The sequence below is a fragment of the Astatotilapia calliptera genome, unplaced genomic scaffold (genome assembly GCF_900246225.1).
Source record: "Astatotilapia calliptera unplaced genomic scaffold, fAstCal1.2 U_scaffold_80, whole genome shotgun sequence".
NCBI classification, from domain to species: Eukaryota; Metazoa; Chordata; class Actinopteri; order Cichliformes; family Cichlidae; genus Astatotilapia; species Astatotilapia calliptera.
Window position 1 is genome coordinate 61,454 of NW_020535823.1, and position 18,067 is coordinate 79,520.

General features: G+C 40.1%; 2 pseudogenes; one reads left to right on the top strand and one right to left on the bottom strand.

The window, feature by feature from the left end:
* Positions 1-2,421: 2,421 nt before the first annotated feature.
* LOC113018420 (kallikrein-8-like) lies at positions 2,422-7,934 on the bottom strand (annotated as a pseudogene).
* Positions 7,935-11,513: 3,579 nt separating this feature from the next.
* LOC113018421 (ras-related C3 botulinum toxin substrate 2-like) lies at positions 11,514-14,547 on the top strand (annotated as a pseudogene).
* The last annotated feature ends 3,520 nt before the right edge of the window (positions 14,548-18,067 follow it).

Sequence of the window (18,067 nt, forward strand, 5' to 3'; positions counted from 1 at the left end):
CTTTAAGTTACAGTGTGAGGGGCATTAATGAACATAAATCAGATTTAACTGGATTATGTGTTTAGGTCAAGAGACACAGACCTTCATCTTTAAGAGGCTCTTCTTGAATATCTAATCACGATGTTTGCCATGCAAGTACACTGGGCGGTTGTTTTTAACAGAATCATTTGAAGATTCTGATGAAATGAAGTATTGTTTCAATGAGTTGTGGCACCATTCTTGCTTTAGCAGTGAAAGGAGTCAGGTAGGGCTCCATCAGGAAGAGGGCCCCAGAGGTCCTATCCCCCCGCCCACTTCCCTGGGGCTTGAACATCAGTGGATTTCCACTTAAGCAAAGCCTCATCAAGTTCCTGCAAACAGCACCACACACACACTATCATGTACAGAGTGTGGATGCTGTGTCTAAGACCACGATCAATGTGTTTCCACCATCTGGTGCAAGCTTTATCTGTCTCACTGTGTTCTCCTAAAGGCCAAGACAGCAGGACAGTGAAATCAATCTCACTTATAGGTGCCAGAAATCAGTGGATGTGAGATTAATGGTGGTAATCAGGTTATGCATTTGTTGTCTTCTCAGCAGGTGGGAAACATCTCTCTTTATTTGTTTATGTACATGTGTATCAGAAATCTATTTTCCTGTACAGCTCAGGATTAAGGAACAATGTTGATCTAATCTAATGAAGATCAGTGAAAATACTGACATTAGTGACGTTAACCCTTGACTAAGAGTTTCTTAGTCAATTGTTAATGGGAAACACATTTCCACACCACCATCTTCTAAGCTGTGATGCTACATGTGCAGCAGCAAACGTCCAATTAGTACCGATCAGAAGGTTGGAGGTTCGATCGCTGCCTGATCTGATCTGTATCTCAAAGTATCCTTGGACACGATACTGAACCCCAAACTGCTCTTTCACGTGTCCATCAGAGTATGAATGTTAGATAGAAAGAACTTAGGTACAGAAAAGTGCTTGTATGAATGGGTGAATGAGGTGTATAAAGTACTTTGAGTGCTTGAGTAGAAAAGTGCTATTTAAGAACAAGGATGTGCAAGAATTTGCTAGACACGCTCTTCTTTTTCCAAAACTAAAAATGTTATTTCAAATTTGGCAGCCTGTGTGTCAAAGAGACTGAAGAGTAACTAAAGGGCAAAGTCCAGGAATACAGCCAAACTCAGGAGATCAGTTAGGAGCACAACTGAGCAAAGGTGATTCAAAAAAATGGAGAGAAACTCTGCCATGCAGTGCCATGCTGAGCAGACTGGTTTACAGCCACAAGAGAGACTCAGTGTTCACAGATCATAAAATCTTCAGGGAGCAAAGCTCTCAGAGAAGCTATAATGCAATCCACAGATAGAATACAGTCAATAAGCTCCAAGTGAAATGTTAAACAGTGCATGGATAGCTTTTTGTTCAGCTTTTTCTTCGTATCCTTTTTCCCCCTTTCTAAAGTCTCTTCAGAGGCTTTGCAGTTTGTCAAACAGCAGCTGGTAAAAAGGCTTTTGCAGTGAGGCAGGGAGCCTGTTCAAACCAGATTATGCTTGATTTGATGACTGCAGAGAACTTGGGGCTGACAGCTCAGATTAGGATCGGTTCTCCCTTGAAAAGGCATTAGTGTGTTCTGTCATGGCAGGATTTCTGTTCAATGTGCAGGTAGATTGAAATCAACGGGCACCAAAGACACCCAAACCTGAGGGATCATTACGTGACACCCAAAGCATCTGAGCAGTCTTATTCCTTCATCTGTACCAAATTACTCAGATTCACAGACGTCGTGCACAGCAGACCTGCAATACAACAATGAATAACAGGAGTTACGCCTGCGTTTGACAGGTCAAAATGTCACAGGGAGCAGTTCAGTTAAGTTTCATTCCCCTCCAGAAATCACTTCATGCATGATTATCAGGAACCTTTGAGTAATGACAGCACTTAAGTGAGTGTTTCCTTACCATATTCCACTTTGTCACCAAGTTTTAGGATGAGAATGTTTTTTTTCTACTTCTATTTTTTTTATATCGTTGTTATTATTTCTGTTGTAATTTGTGTTTGTTTTTTGTTTGTTTGTTCAGTTTTTCAGCCTTGTTGCATTTTTTTCTATTTCCGTTGTGTTTTATTCAACTTCTGTTACATTTTGCAGGATTTTGCAGCTTTTTCTATTGACGGGTGTTTTCTTCAGGGACACCATATTATCATTATCTTTAAAACTGCATTTGAAACTTAATGCTGAGTTTTTACTTTCTGCAGTTGAAGTTATCTAAAGAAACTGTGTGTGGGTTCAGCTGAAAAAACGTCTTTTGGCAAATAACACAGAAATTCTGAAATCCTCTACTGCTTATATCAAAGAGAATAAAAGAAACCAAAGCTAAACTCTAAAAGATTATTTATTTCAGCTTGTTTACAGTTATCCACACCTCACAGCTTTTTATGGGTTGATAGTTTTCCTGATCCAATCTGCATACTCAGGATCACAGAGGTCCATGAAGGCAGCCGGTGCTCTGCATACAAAGTCTGGATCTCCCACAAAAGAAGAGACACCATAAATCCTGCCATTATGAACCACTCCTCCACCAGAGTCTCCCTGCAAGACAGAAATACAGTTTCCCAGTTTTATAAAATCTTTCTGTATTTTGAATGTTTAATAAATGCAGCTGTGAGCTGAGGGATCATGCAAACTCACTCGACATATATCTTTCCCAGGACTTTGTCCACAGAACCAGTGCTGATAGCTCCTGACTCGGTGGACCTCGGGGAATTATTTCTGTAAAATATCATTGAGCTCTGTACAGCTGACAACCTCAGTCTCTGCACAGTGAAGAGAGGGTGATTCACCAGGTTCTAGAAAAAAGGGACAATTAGTTCAGCTTAAAGCACTTTTTTAGAAAATGATGCAGATTTGTATTTTATGCAGAAATGCAGCAGAAAGAAATAAAATGGTCTGAGCTCACAGGAAAAGCTTGTTTTTGCTTTGAACACATTAGAAATGAAGAAAAATACAATTTCAGTACAAATATCTGCAACATCTCTTTACTAATAAAGTAACAGTTTGGATGGTTTGTTTTCTTTTTTCTTAATACAACAAATTTGTTAAAAATCATCTTACTTCTTTTCTCATTAGCTAGTCCAGTGGTGGCACCATAACCTGCGACCTCAACTCTGGAATGACACAAGAAGTGTTTGGACACTTTTCTCTCCTTTTTTTGTCAGTTACATACAAATACATATATTGATTGTTTTGCACGTTAACTTTGAAATGTTGCCCTGAGGCCTGTACTATGAAGCAGGATCTCATCTCTCCAGGTAACTTCAGAGTTCTATATGAAGGATTTTGACTTCTTACCAGAGAAAATTGTAAGAGTAACCCTGACCTGCTGTTATATTAGTTATGTCCTTTATAGAGTTTTAGTCACCACTTTATCATCACGCACCACACCTGGCTAGCATGCTTGCACTGTGCTTGCTCAGCGCATTGGGACACCATTCAAGCTCACTGCAGCACATGCTACTTCCTGTTTTAAAGGGCCTTGTAGCAGCCCTTGTTACATGCGTGGGCACGGAGCATGAAGCAGAAAGCACAGCTTAAAAGAGAAGTTGATATACCCGGCGGCGTGACACTGACTGGTGTTTTACGTTTTCTCAAGCCAGCTAACACAAAGTAAGCCAAGCCTTGTTGAATTTTCTTTGTACTATATCCCTCTGGTTAAGTTCAAGCTTAGAGATCATTTGTCCAGAAAAGCAGCATCACCATTCCTGGAAGATCCCTTGAAACTTTCAACTTTAGACCCTCCTACAGTGGACATGGACAGTGGGAGGGGCTAAAATTCTTCAATAGCATTTTTTCGTAGACATTTTTCAGTTTGCAGCCTATGTTTAAATTCTGTTGTTATATTAAGTTTTATTTTCTCTTAAACTAATAAACAGCAGAAAGTTTGCAGCTGACAGAATAAAAGCTGAAACTGTCTTTCAAACATTAATTAAATGAAATACTTGATTAATGATCCATCAGATTCTCCTGTGTAATGATAGGTCGTGATGTCAGTCAGGATTTTTGCTGTCTTTTTTTTTTTTTTTTTTTTTCTGCCTGTCCCATTTGGTTCTTTAGCCATCAGAATTGTTGTCTGAAGACCAACAAGGATACCCAATGGATTTACTTTGCCAAATGGATCATCGTGGCATTGCCGTATTGGTCCATTTGGTCGATCTTTGTTTTTATTATTTATTATATTTTATTTTCAGATTTTACAGACGGGACAGACATGAGTGAGGGATAGGAAAGGAAGAAAGAAAGAGGAAGGAAAGGAGAAACAGAAGGGGAGAGGGACAGTGAGAAAGGGGGGGGAGAAAAAAAATCTCCTGGATCACCTGTTGAGAGAAAAATAGAAAACAAGCAAAAAAAACAAAGCAACATACTAAACACAACACCATCGCCTTAATCTAGCTAAGTGTAAACAGCAGTAAATACTAAATATTCAATGTTGTTGTGCAGCACGCAGGACTGATGTGCTTCGAAGTAGCGGCCAAGAAAGGTGTAATTTGGGTCTACGAGCAGTGAACACCCGTGTACATACCTGTGTGGATCAGCGCGCTTGTATTCCAAAGGTTTCTCCATGTAACGATCTGCTAGGGAGTGTGGGGGGGCCACAGCCCCGTCCTCCAGGGTGTGAAGCGGGTATGGAGGAGGTCAAAACTCCAGACATCCAGAGGCCCCCAGAACACAAGAGACCATGGCAGACCAACAGAGGGGCAGCCGCGCCACTGTTCCAGTAAGAGCTGAGGAGAGTCCCAGATGAGGGTTCACTCAGCAGCCGCGGAGCAGAAGCCAGGGGGAGTTGCAGTGATGCGCCCATGAGCTCCGCCGGCCCCCAGCTGCGCCTGAGTGACCGAGCCCCAGGCCGAGAGGCCGGGGGCACCCCACCTCCGAAGGGGCCCGAGCGAGCCCCAGGCTCCAGGCCCCGATAAGCGGCCACCAAGGAGTGAGCCGGTGTGTACCTGGACACCCACCCCCAGACACAAAGAACCACCAACGCACTGACACCTGAGGGAGTCCGCCACCGGCAGGGGAAGTGGTGGTGGGTGGAGATAGGCCTCCAAATCTTGGAGGGCCTGAGGTGTCCCCAGAGAGGTGGCGTCTGATACCCAACCTGACATATAGACACAGACATACAGGCACACACAGACACAAACATCCATTCCCACCCTCATGCTCTCATGTGCACTTACTCCACACTCAACCAACGTGGAGACAGACATAAAGAGACGCTGTACACACGATCACACTCCCCAAGCGTACTCTACAAACCGGGTCTAGGTACCCTTGCCCCTGGAGGGGGGAACTGCACCCAGACCCAGGTGGTGTTACCCTTTTCCCTGCGGTGGGGAGAGGCAGACCACCCCGACTCCGTAGCAGCAGGGAGGCCCCACACTCCAGACCGCAGTCGGACGGCCAACTTCTCCTAGCCCTCCCGCTCCAGCAGGCCGCAGAGAACGGGGGTGGGAGAAGACTCCAAACCTCCCTCCACCCGCTCATTGTAGTGTTGATGCATGTGTGTTCTAAGGTGCAATTAAAACCCAGGAGGGCATAGAGCTACCTGCCAAGGAGCAGCAGGTAAGCGCATAGTCCCTCCTGATAGTCTTATTGAACAAAGCATCTGAAGTTCTTGCACATTCATATAGTGCTTTTACTACTAAGCAATTTTCCACTCACACACACACACACACACACACACACACACACACACACACACACACACACACACACACACACACACAACACTGGTTTTTCTGCAGCAGCTGTTACTTTCAGTCTGTATTATGCATTTAAACCCTTCATATTTTTCTAATATTACAGTTTTATCTTCCTTTTTAAAACCTGCACTGCCAGTATAGTTTATCCACATCCATTAGGATTGAAAGCCCTGGTTAACTTGATAACCAGGGCTTTCAATTGATAAGCAGCTTCCTGTGAGTACTTATCCTGATTCCCACTGTTGGGATAAGATAAAGGAAATATATTCTACATATGCTGAACTCACTTCACAGCACAGAGCTCAGGTCAAGAAGAAACTTTAAGAAAAAAAACTTCAAAGCAAGAAACTTTGAGCCACAGGAACATAAATGTATCATTTGAATCTAAAACTGAAGTTAGCACGACGTGTCAGTATCTGTCAGAACACATGAACCTGAAGCAGAAACATCCACAACTCACAGTCAGGTAGTTTTATAGGATGGACATCAGAGCTGCTAGTAGCTGCAGCAGCATGATGTCATGAACTCTGCCTGTGCTGGTGTCTTTGTCTGTATAGATCTCAGCTTCTGCTGTTATCTGCACTTCTTGTTCCGGACCCCCTTGATGCACACTTAGATTTGCAAACATGGTCCTGCATGTGCACAGCAAACATAAAACATGATTACTGATGGTCACCATATTTTATTTCTCATCTTGTCTGAATGTATTTTACTTTTTACTGAATAGCAAAAACATGGCTACTAGACATTCCTTGGGTTAACAAGTTTTAGTTGCTGCTCTGGTCTCCTCACCCTCCTGGCTTCAGACGGTGAGCTGCAGAATCCAGTGGTCGCTGATCAAAGAGCCTCCACACAAGCTGGAAGGTCCATGTGGATAAACTGCTCTGAGCTGTACATGATACTGTCGCTCACATTCATCACCTCCAATGACTCTCTTTTGCAGAGCGACCTCTGTGTTCGCCGTCACACCTGAAAGAGGAATCCCCCGCCCACCAGGTCACTGCCAGTTTTTCTTTGTACCTGTAAAATATCTGCTCTCAGAAGTAAGGCAGAAACACACAGTGAGGACCAGAGCCATTAAATATAGATACTGTAGCTGAACACTCGCTGATACACAGAGAAAAGAGAAGAGGCACCACACATAGTGTTGCTGCCATTCACTCTCTAATGACTGCATTTCAGTTTGAATATTGGACACTGCATAGTCACATAGTGTCATTATGAAGCTTTATCAACTGCAAAGCTGCAAAGCTCCACACATTTATGCAAAGTTACTTATCGTCTCTTTTGGCTTTCATAAAGTGACAGAAGGGAAATGAAGGTAAAATGTTTCTATAGAGAAAGTGCTTCACAATAATAATCAATAAAAATAAATACAAACATTAAAAGACAATAATAATATCCACTACCTAAAATTAAGCCTGTACAAATAAGTAGAGCTGCTCTTTCAAATGTTCAGACCGCAGAGATCAAATGTAATATTAGTGCATTCCATAGATTATCAGCCAACAGCCTTGAAGACACACTTAGTCTCTTTTGGTTTTCAGCCTAGAACGAGGAACCACCAGCAGGTTTCTGTCAGAAGACCTCAGTGACCTGCACCTTATAGATGGAAGCAAATGAAGTTTGATCTCAGCTTCATGCTCTTGTTCTGCTCGTGCTCTGATTTGAATTACATGTTCTACACACTTCACTGTATCTCACTGTCAGTTTGTCAATTTGTGACATTAATTCAGAGGAATGTGGTGTAAACCAATGATTTATAAACCTAAAACAGGCCATGATCACTAACCAATGCTAACTTTGAGAAGCAATGCAGAACATATTGTGCCCTCTGTGTGGCTAATGGAGCTCTTAAGAGTAGAAGAGCAAAACAAAAGAAAAAAAAAACCTCGCTCACGAGTCTGCGACTGCGTGCTGACAGAGAGCGAGTGGGTTACCTCTGTGTGACTTCAAGCTGCAGAGGGTAAGGCTCTGACTGTGGTCTGCATATATGTGCCGAGCAGCAATTCAGAATACCCACCGTGCACAGTTTCTGTGAGGTTTGGCATAACTCGATGCATTGAATCATTTTCATATTATACAGACAGAATTATGCAGTAAGAACCTGCAGTTAAATATAGAAACTGTTGTTGAATACTCACTGATACACAGAGGCAAGAGAAGAGGCAGCAGACACAGTGTTCCTGCCATTCACCCTCTAACAACTGCCTTTCTGTTGAGCAAACACTTTGGCGACAGTGGGAAGGAAAAACTCCCTTTTAACAGGAAGAAACCTCCAGCAGAACCAGGCTCAGGGAGGGGCGGGGCCATCTGCTGGGACCGGTTGGGGTGAGAGAAGGAAGACAGGATAAAGACATGCTGTGGAAGAGAGACAGATTAATAACAAGTATGATTCAGTGCAGAGAGGTCTATTAACACATAGTGAGTGAGAAAGGTGACTGAAGAAGAAATACTCAGTGCATCATGGGAATCCCCCAGCAGCCCACCGCATTGCAGCATAACTAAGGAAGGATTCAGGGTCACCTGGTCCAGCCCTAATTATATATTTTGGAAAGTTTTAAGCCTAATCTTAAAAGTAGAGATAGTGTCTGTCCAAACAGGAAGCTGGTTCCACAGAAGAGGGGCCTGAAAATTGAAGGCTGTCCCTCGTATTCTACTTCTAAATACTCTAGGAACAACAAGTAAGCCTGCAGTGTGAGAGTGAAGTGCTCTAATAGGGTGATATGGTACTACAAGGCTTTTCAGGGAGTTTTTAGGACATCCTGATAATAATGAATTACAGTAGTCCAACCTGGAAGTAATAACTGCAGCTTCACTCTGAGACAGGATATTTCTAATTTTAGAGATGTTGCTCAAATCGAGGAAAGCAGTCTTACATAGTTGTTTAATATCTGCATTGAAGGACATGTCCTCATCAAAAATCACTCCAAGGTTCCTCACAGTGTTACTGGAGGCCAAGGTAACGCCATCCAGAGTAAGAATCTGGTTAGATGCCATATTTCTAAGATTTTAAGGGCCGAGTACAATAACCTCAGTTTTATCTGAATTTAAAAGCAGAAATTAGAGGTCATCCAGGTCTTTATGGCTTTGAGACATTCATGTAGTTTAACTAATTGGTCTGTGTTATTTGGCTTAGCTAAGCTAAGGTAGCAAATTCCTAAAAATACAGGGAGTGAATACAAGAGAGTGTGCTTCGGATGAAGCAAGTGAAGATTAAACTATGAAATAAGAAGTTATCTATAAGTTTTTAGTTATTTCGGCTATCCAGATAAGCTACACAAAAACACAACCATGTGTTGGAACAGGAAGTGATAGGAGGTGAGAAAAATAACCTTAGGACAGGTGAGATTGGTCAATGGTAGAGCTATTTTTCTGAAATTACACACGTTACTAACGTGTGTAATTTCAGAAAAATAAAATAAAAATAAAAATAAATAAAATAAAAATAAAAAATAAATAAAAATAGGAAGACACAGTGCTGGTTCAACAAGACAAAGTGGACAAGTTTACAACACCATTCAACGCAACACCACACAAAGTTGTAAGCAGAACTGGAAACCAAGTCATTATTGAATCACCAACAGGAGCTCGCTATCACCGGAATACCACACATGTGAAGAAATACGAGACAAATGAGACCAGAGAAGGACACTATGACACAATACCTGAAAGGGAGGAAGGTGAAACACCCACAAAGACTGACACCTTCACTCCAACACCACAAGAGGGCTCCCAGGGGCCAGAGAGACCAAGTAGATCACAGAGGGCTAAAAAGATACCCGAGAGGTTTCGTGATTTTGTGGTGAAATGAACTATAATATGTTAAGGTGAAGAGGTAACTTACATTTGGCACGTTTCAAGTTCATATGTGTATTTCGACATGTATATATTGAAAAAAGAAAGGTACATGTGTGGTGAGACATTTAGATTATATAATTGTTAGAAAGTAAGACAAGAAGAATGTTCAATGTTGGGGGAAAAAAAGACATCAAAGTTATTACAACTAAAGTTTGAATCTAAGGAAAAGGGGGGTGTCATGTATTGATATGGCTATGTCTTAATGTGATGACCTTTGAACCGGATGTGGTTGTCCGAAGGAAGCCCCGTTAAGTGGCTAGTTGTAAGATGGACAGTGTTCAATAAAGCAACATAAAGACCGTGCTTTATGTCCTGATTCAATTCAGAGTGATCTGCCTAATTTAGTAATAAGGTGGGCACACAACAAGTGGGCTTGACTTTTGCGCCTATTGGCTGATCGTTTACTATCGACTAGTTTTCCTGGATACCTGCTCCGCGGACGGCTGCCACAGGTAGCAAAAACGTGCTAGGTCAAAGGTCAGGGAGGATGGCGGACTGGTGTGAACTTCAGTCAATTCTGCTCATTTTAGCAGATCAGATAGAGAGGGTAGATACATTTACCTGTAGATACTGTTTTGAGTCGTTTAGATGATGTTTCTGAAATGCTTGGGATGATAATTGCTCTTCAAGATGTTAGCATCGATGACAGCATTGTCGAAAGTTTAAGATCAATTCAGCACCGTGTTCGTTTGGAATACGCCGAGGAAGAACAGTCTTCAAATGTTGGTCGTCCACGTCTTGAAATCCCGGCTGCAGCACTCAGGACTTTAGTGCTGTCCTGGATAACCATCGGGGTAATTGCCGATATGTTTTCTGTGTCTCCGAGCACAATTAGGAGGAGAATGACGGAGGAAGGTCTAAGGTAAGTTTATGCTGTAATTTAACACCTGTGTGAGTCTGTACACAGCATTATTTAGATGTTGACCTTAATTATGACGTTTGATATTGAAATATTATCGCTTACTTTTTTATTGTGAATGTCTAAAATAAGCGGGGCAGCTATGGCTAGTATAATAACTATACTAACTATATTATATATGTCAAAAAATACACTCTGTTAATATCACTAATGGCACAGGAGGATGAGTGTACTTAAGTAGTATTTGCACAGACCTAATGGAAAAGCAGAGTGTGCCATGGTTAGCAGGTGTTTCTACATTTTGGGAGAAAAACAGCAATCAGACTGCGTGAATGTTGTTCTTCCAGCAATCTGAACTCTTAACTCTATAAATATGTTTAAACAACAAACAGAATCACGTATATCCTCCCTAACCACCAGCAGGATCTCAGATAGTGTTGACTGTTTGTCATAGTTGTTCTATGTTTGACAGTTAACGTTATTTCAGTGACTTTTCTATTTCAGGAAATCCATCCATCTTTTTAACTACTGGGTCATTAAGGAGGCTGAAGCCCATCCCAGCTGTCATTAGGCAAAGGGCGGGGTAGACCTCGGACAGGCCATAAAACAGGATTAATCTGGTACACTAGTCTCTTTCTTTCTGTAAAAAAAACATCTGTGTCTGCAAACATTTGTGTTATCAGTTTCATTTGAGCCTGAATACATTTGAATATGAATATGAAATTTCTCAAGTTTTTAAAAATGAGAAATTAAACTGTTATTCTACTATGAGACCACACGGGGGCAGCCCTGCCTTATTATGTATTATTCTCTCTTACTAGACATGGTTAGGATGGCTTTTGTGTCAAACTAACCAAAGTAATGTTGTTGGTTAATGTTTTTGTGAACAGTGGTATTTCAAGTATGGTCCTGTTTTTTTTCTCCATTACAGGAGTTTCACTGGTTAAACAATCAGTGAATTGAAAGATTGTTGAATGAATGAATAACCAATGAAATGAAAGGTTGCCTATGACTTGTTGGCTGATCGCTGACCTTCTCTACTCTCCCCACAGATTCGACAAATATTCAGCTAATGTGATGGTGGACAGCAAGCCGGTCAACCTGGGCCTCTGGGATACAGCTGGACAGGAAGATTATGACAGGCTCCGCCCACTGTCCTAGCCACAGACGGTACAGAATCACACATGCACACACAGTAACTAATGGACATAAAGTTACACAGACAGAACTTATATAACATGTCAGCTAATTAAAACTGCAGCAGCTATTCTAATTCTTTGTCTCCTTGTCTCTCCATCCAGGATGTTTTCCTAATCTGCTTCTCCCTGGTTAGCCCGGCATCCTATGAGAACGTCAGAGCTAAGGTGAGTTTTGGCTGTTTTTTATGAGGCCTGTCTCTCAGCTGCCGAGGAACAAAATGTAAAAAAGAACAAACGGAACAAAAGCAGGAATTTATTATAGAGAAAAAAAATAGGTACTTGGATTACAAAATGGAGAAAAAGCCTAAACAGGTCTAATAATTGATGTGAATGAATGATTGATGCTGTGGGTGAAAGTTGGATGATGTATTTCTCTCATCTTTAATAGCTACAGCATATCATTTGTTTTTCATGCCTTCATCCACCTTTCTGTAACACCTGGCATCAGAGCTTCATCTCCCTCCACCTTTGATTCTGTTTTTTGTCTCTAACACGTTCCTTGATTTTGCGTGTTCCCCTTTCTTGCCTCTTATTTAGTTTTCCTTTACTCTGTATTCTGCCAGTGGTACCCTGAGGTCCGTCACCACTGCCCCTCCACGCCCATCATCCTGGTTGGCACTAAGCTGGATCTGAGGGATGAAAAGGATACCATTGAGAAACTGAAGGACAAGAAGCTGGCGCCTATCACCTATCCACAGGGCCTAGCTCTGGCTAAGGAGATAGGTCAGTCACTCTTACTTTATTTGCTTGAAAAGCACTTTAAGATTTGAAGCTCTCCTCACCAGTGAAGATATGAAACTAGCAGATGAAGATGCTAGAGAACTTTGTAGCCTGACTGCCTCTGCAAATTTTTGTTATTCCCCTCATTTCCTGGCATCACAGTAAAAGTATAGTAGCTGTAGTTGACTATAGTGTTCTTTGAAAGTTGAACTTATTCTTCTCCACTACCAGCAAACCTTTCTTCTCTTACTTTGTCTTTGTAGTTCTTTCTCTTCTTTTATTAACATATATGTGTCTTCGCATGTATAGATGCAGTCAAATACCTGGAGTGCTCAGCCTTGACCCAGCGTGGTCTGAAGACTGTGTTTGATGAGGCCATTCGTGCCGTCCTCTGCCCTCAGCCCGCCAAGGTCAAGAAGAAGCCCTGCTCGCTGCTGTAAACGGTACGACTGAATAAAACACAGAGGAAGAGGAGGAAGAGAGATTAGACGTTTGAGAGAAGAGAGAAACAAAGTGAACTCGCTCATTAAATCAACACATAAAGTAGAGTAGAGGTTTGAGGGCTTCTTTTCTTTTCTTTGAACATAAGTCTGAAGCTATTCAATCAAGCCTTTTATTTGTCACATGCAATGTTTACATCTGCAGTGAAATTGGACCCCCCGAACATACATACGTATCAGCTCCAGCCTTGAGACCACAGCTGACACCGATATGGTAGCTGCATGAAATGATGGTGGTTTTCCTTTAGTGCGAACAACTGCATGTCAATTTCACAGTTGGTCTAACAGTCCGTCACTGGTCTCTCAGTCTCCCGTTGGAGAGCTTCTCTGAGATGTTATCAATCTTGTGCTCAGAGAGCAGAGACTGCCGTGAGCTTCTCCAAGATCTTATCCGTGCTGCGTTCAATGAGCCCATTTTAAGAAGTCACGACCCGTCCCATCATTTCCATCACAGCGGGCAGCCTTGTGGGGTTTTGGAAAGCCAATTCCGCCTTCCTTGATAAGCCAGGGCCAAGCCAACTCCGAACAGCAAGAACCCTATTATCATGGTTCCGAAAAGGTAGATGTCTACAATGTCCTCGATTGACAGTCCCGCCAGGCACACGACCCTCCAGTTCCTCCACCCGTCCATTGTGTATCCAGAGGGGAACGTCCCTCTAGGACACTCGGACTTACTCAAGCCCAGGCTTCTCGTTGAGAAGAGCGTGTCAATTGCATTCAGGGACCAGTTGTTCAAATCCATAATTCCTCTTTTAGGTTGTAACAGACCGTGAGAGTCATCCAGGGCAAAAGTAGAAAAGTAGACGAGACTAGACAAGGACATTGAGAAGCCAAGCAGGAAAGAGAAGGAAGAGGGAGAGGAGAAAAGTGCGACTGCCTTCGTCCAGAGCCAAACGAGAAAGGAAACTGTAGACACTTATCACTAAGAGGTGATTCAGAAGTTTGTTCTTGCACATATAATGGACAGAAACATTAAAGAGAAAAGAAAAGACATAAATGAACACAACACAAGACAGAAAAGTTTCACATGCTTTGTACTCAATTTCATTTTTTTGCAGAGGAAAAATAAATTTGTCCTGAATATTGTTGGAGTCATTTTGTCCCACAGGCATCAATTTAACCCCATGATTTATGTGACCTTTGTTTTAGATTCTCACAGGAGCACAGAAGAAGAGAAAAGGACTGCAGACCCTGAAGAATATATGCAAATCTGCCATGTCTCTAATGTATATCTACAACTTTAAACAAAACAAAAAACAAAACAATGTATGGTGTGCAGGTTTGCTATTGTTTTAGAAATGCCAACGAGCTCTTCAGTCCAAATCCAGACGCTGCCCAGACAGGATTTCTTTGTAAAATATATCAGTTTAGAGATTATAGACCCTTTGAGTTTAAGTGTAAGTCTGAGAGCAGCATGCTGCCTTCATCTAAAGTACTGCCAACAATATATATGTGTTTCATGAAACCTAAAATAAAAATAACTTTTGTAACTGAAATAAACACAGTGTTTCAGTATGATTTGTTCACTGTGCTGTTTTCAGGGTGATGAATGTAAGGAGCAGAAATGGTCGTTTGTGAGGAAGCAAGCAACAAGCAAACTTGTGTCTGAATAAGATTTATTAACAAATGTATTATTTGTTGTGCTATTAAAATAAAAATAAAACATTTGATTGCACAAAAGATTCACATTATTTCTCCACAACATGTGACCTTTTGGATTGAATGCCTATACTCAACTATGGGGGATATAAAATTCTCATTTTGATACAGCTGCTGATATCGCCTATACTCTATCCTTATTTACATATTGTGGAGAACAGCATCTTTTTCTGGTGGTGAGTTGAAAATGTTCAGACTCAAACAGCACTTTCAGTTTTGCAGTTTAATGTTTGACCAGCTTTTTTGCCAAAACACCTTCATGTTTCAATCATTTTAGTAATCCTGCGAACAGTTAATCATGTCACATGGTGCTCAAGTCTTCAGCTGTGATTTAATTGTTATTTAATTAATACAGTTTAATGTCTTATAATATAGATAGCTACACAGGCATACAGAGAGATTGTTTACTTTATTAATCCCCAGTGCGACTGAAGATTAAACTGAATATAAAGCATTTAAAAGAAGCTCAATCTTAAACTCATAACAGAACAGTAATGTTAGTCCATATAAAACTGATGTGGAATATTTCCCTCTTGAATTATTAGGTTAACTTTGATATTTTGTGGTTAGTTTGCCAGGATGATGACTGTCATCCTCTCTGCCTTTCTGCAAGAGGCTCCATATGCCGCTGTTCTAGTGGATACTGTAAAAATAAATAAGCAATGATATATGATAATACATTATCATTAAACTCTTAACTATACAGTAGTAGTAAAAAATATTTTACTACTTTCCAAATATCAATGAAAGTATAGGCATTCATGTAATAATAATAATAATAATAATAATAATAATAATGAACATGAATTATGTTTCATTCACAAAATATTTTCTCTTGCCAGTTAGTATTGTATTGTAGTGGTATTGTAATTTTCAGGAGACTGACAGTAACAGAAATTAATTCCATAGACAAGAAATCAACATGGACGTGGACCGCCACACTGCAAAACATTTGGTAATCTTTTCTGAATGGTTTATAGTTATGACCCTATTAAGGATACACAGAAGACAATGGACGAATGGACAAAATAAAGCATGTAGAGTACTTTTCAAATTCTTTTTGGTGTTTGCTCAAATATGGGACCTTATAAATAATTTATAACTAGATCTCTTAAATTAAATCCTATTAGATAATTATATCCTTAAGTTATGCCATTGGTAACATTTCCCTGCTGACCCTAAGATTCACATTGATTTTGTGTTAACAAATTTCATTGTGTTGGCTACAGGCTAGATCGACCAAGAAAATAACCCTTGTCTATAATAAATAATTTTGCGTATTTGAGGTTGTGTGAAAGGGAACCAATAAAGTGACGCACATAAATATTCTTAAGCAAATCAACAACATCTGTTTTAGAGAGAATAGGTGAAAACACAAAAAAAATATGCACAACAGATTTAGACAACAATTACACAACAAATTCGGTTTACATGAAATAGATAAAAAGGAACGAGCAGCAAAACAAAACATCACAGCTAACTCTTTTTATGATTCATTAAATCGAAAGATTGCAAATCTAATGTATATCAATGAGAAAGAGGACACAAACAACAAGTCCTCCTGAGTATCTTTTTCTTTATTGCTGTACTACTTAATGAATAGTCGATGACCAGTGAACTAATAAGTCCGCTGAGATGAAAGAGCGGCTGTGAGGACTATGTTTTATCATCATGCACGGCACAGCAACTAGATGATTGCGCACAGTTTAAGCATGCCAGTTCTGCTTTATTTTGTTTAAAGAGGGGAAGGCAAATTTTTCACTACCTGATGCCTCACATACACAACGGATGCAAGCTGTTGAGAGAGAGGAATTGCCTTTTAGTGAAATATGTAAGGAGGAGAAGAAAATTTCTTCCCTTCCTCATTAACAAAAATAAAAAGGCAATCAACAAACCCAACTGTGTAAGGAAGGACTGGGAGAGAGAGCAAGCAAAAGTACTCAGTGATGTATTATACCCTGCTCCTTCAAAATAAAAGGCCCCACAACGCGACTGCTTTTAATAACTCGGCATCTGACTATACAGTTGCGTCTAGTGAAAAAACAGTAAATATTCTTGTCCCTCTCCCAACAGCGACTGTGTTTACTTTGGCAATGTCACTAATCAGTATTTCAAAAACAAAGTAAAAAGTATACAGTATCTGTTGTTTGTGTCTCCTGTATTTTTTCAATTGACTCAAGACATTATTGAATACAATGTTAAAAAGAGTTTACGACTGTGTGTTTGGCACATTTTTTTTCGTTGTCCCTATTTCGTCTATTAATTTTTAGCTATCGAGTGGTTTAACGGATTTGCTAAGAAAATTGTTTTTGGTGTGTCCTATTTTTGTCTCATACCTCCCTTAAAAACCCAAGATTTGGTTTTGATATGGCAGAATAAATTGGTTTCCTGGTTCCCTATTTTTCGAGTCACCATCAAACTCAAGAAACAAATTAATTCATAGGAAAGATCTGATTCTATTCTAAGGTCCGAATGATGTGACCTCACCTAAAAATACTTCTATGGACTCAAATGACATGGTCTAAGATATATCAGAATTGAATCTTATGTTCACATAACAAAAGGAAAAGTATAATATTGTATCTCTAAACGAGTCCCATAAAAAAAATTTTCTTAGAAGGTCAAATGACGTCTTAACCAGTTAAAAAAGATTAATATTATGAAATAGTATTTAAACAAATACTAAAAATTGCATTGTCTTAAGTTAGTGTAATTTCTGCGTATCACATTTTGATGCTCGTTAACCATACTGACTTCTTCCTATCGATAAAAAGAATTTCGCGTGAAAAGTTTACAGTGCGTACACTAAACTTATAGCTTTAAATCCTTATTGTTCAGCCAATAAAAGATTATCCCAATAACCATTTTGTTCTTTTGCCCAAGTGGTATGCCTGTTGTAGATAGGGGGTTCCATCATACACTAGTCCATTAAAGAAAGTCTGATCTTATTCTGTCTATCAGAAAGGGATATATTAATCTAATACTGTGTTTATTGGCCAGTGTGCGAGGTGGCCACGTGTCCCACGTCCCAGTAAAATTCAGTTGAAATATCTCACCTTGATCCATTATACAGGATAATCTATAACATTTTTGGCATGAGTGTACTAGAAGCCCTACCGTATTTCCTTGCTGCATAGTAGAAAATTACAATAAACCACTACTACAATCATAGCTAAACCCTGACACTGGAGCAAAGAGAAATACATTTTATTTATTTTTGATTGTGAATGAAATAATTCCCAAGTTCATTATTATTATTCATTATATTATTATTAAATTATACAATGAATGCCTATAACTTATTCAATTGATTATTTGGAAAGTAGTAAAATATTTTTTAAACTCTCACTGTATGAGTTACGAAGTTTTAATGATAATGTATTATCATTATCATTGCTTATTTATTTTCTTACCAAGTATCCACTAGAACAGCGGCATATGGAGCCTCTTAGCCAGAAAGCAGAGAGGATGACAGTCATCTCTGGCAAACTACCACAAATATCAAAGTACCAAATAATTCAAGAGGGA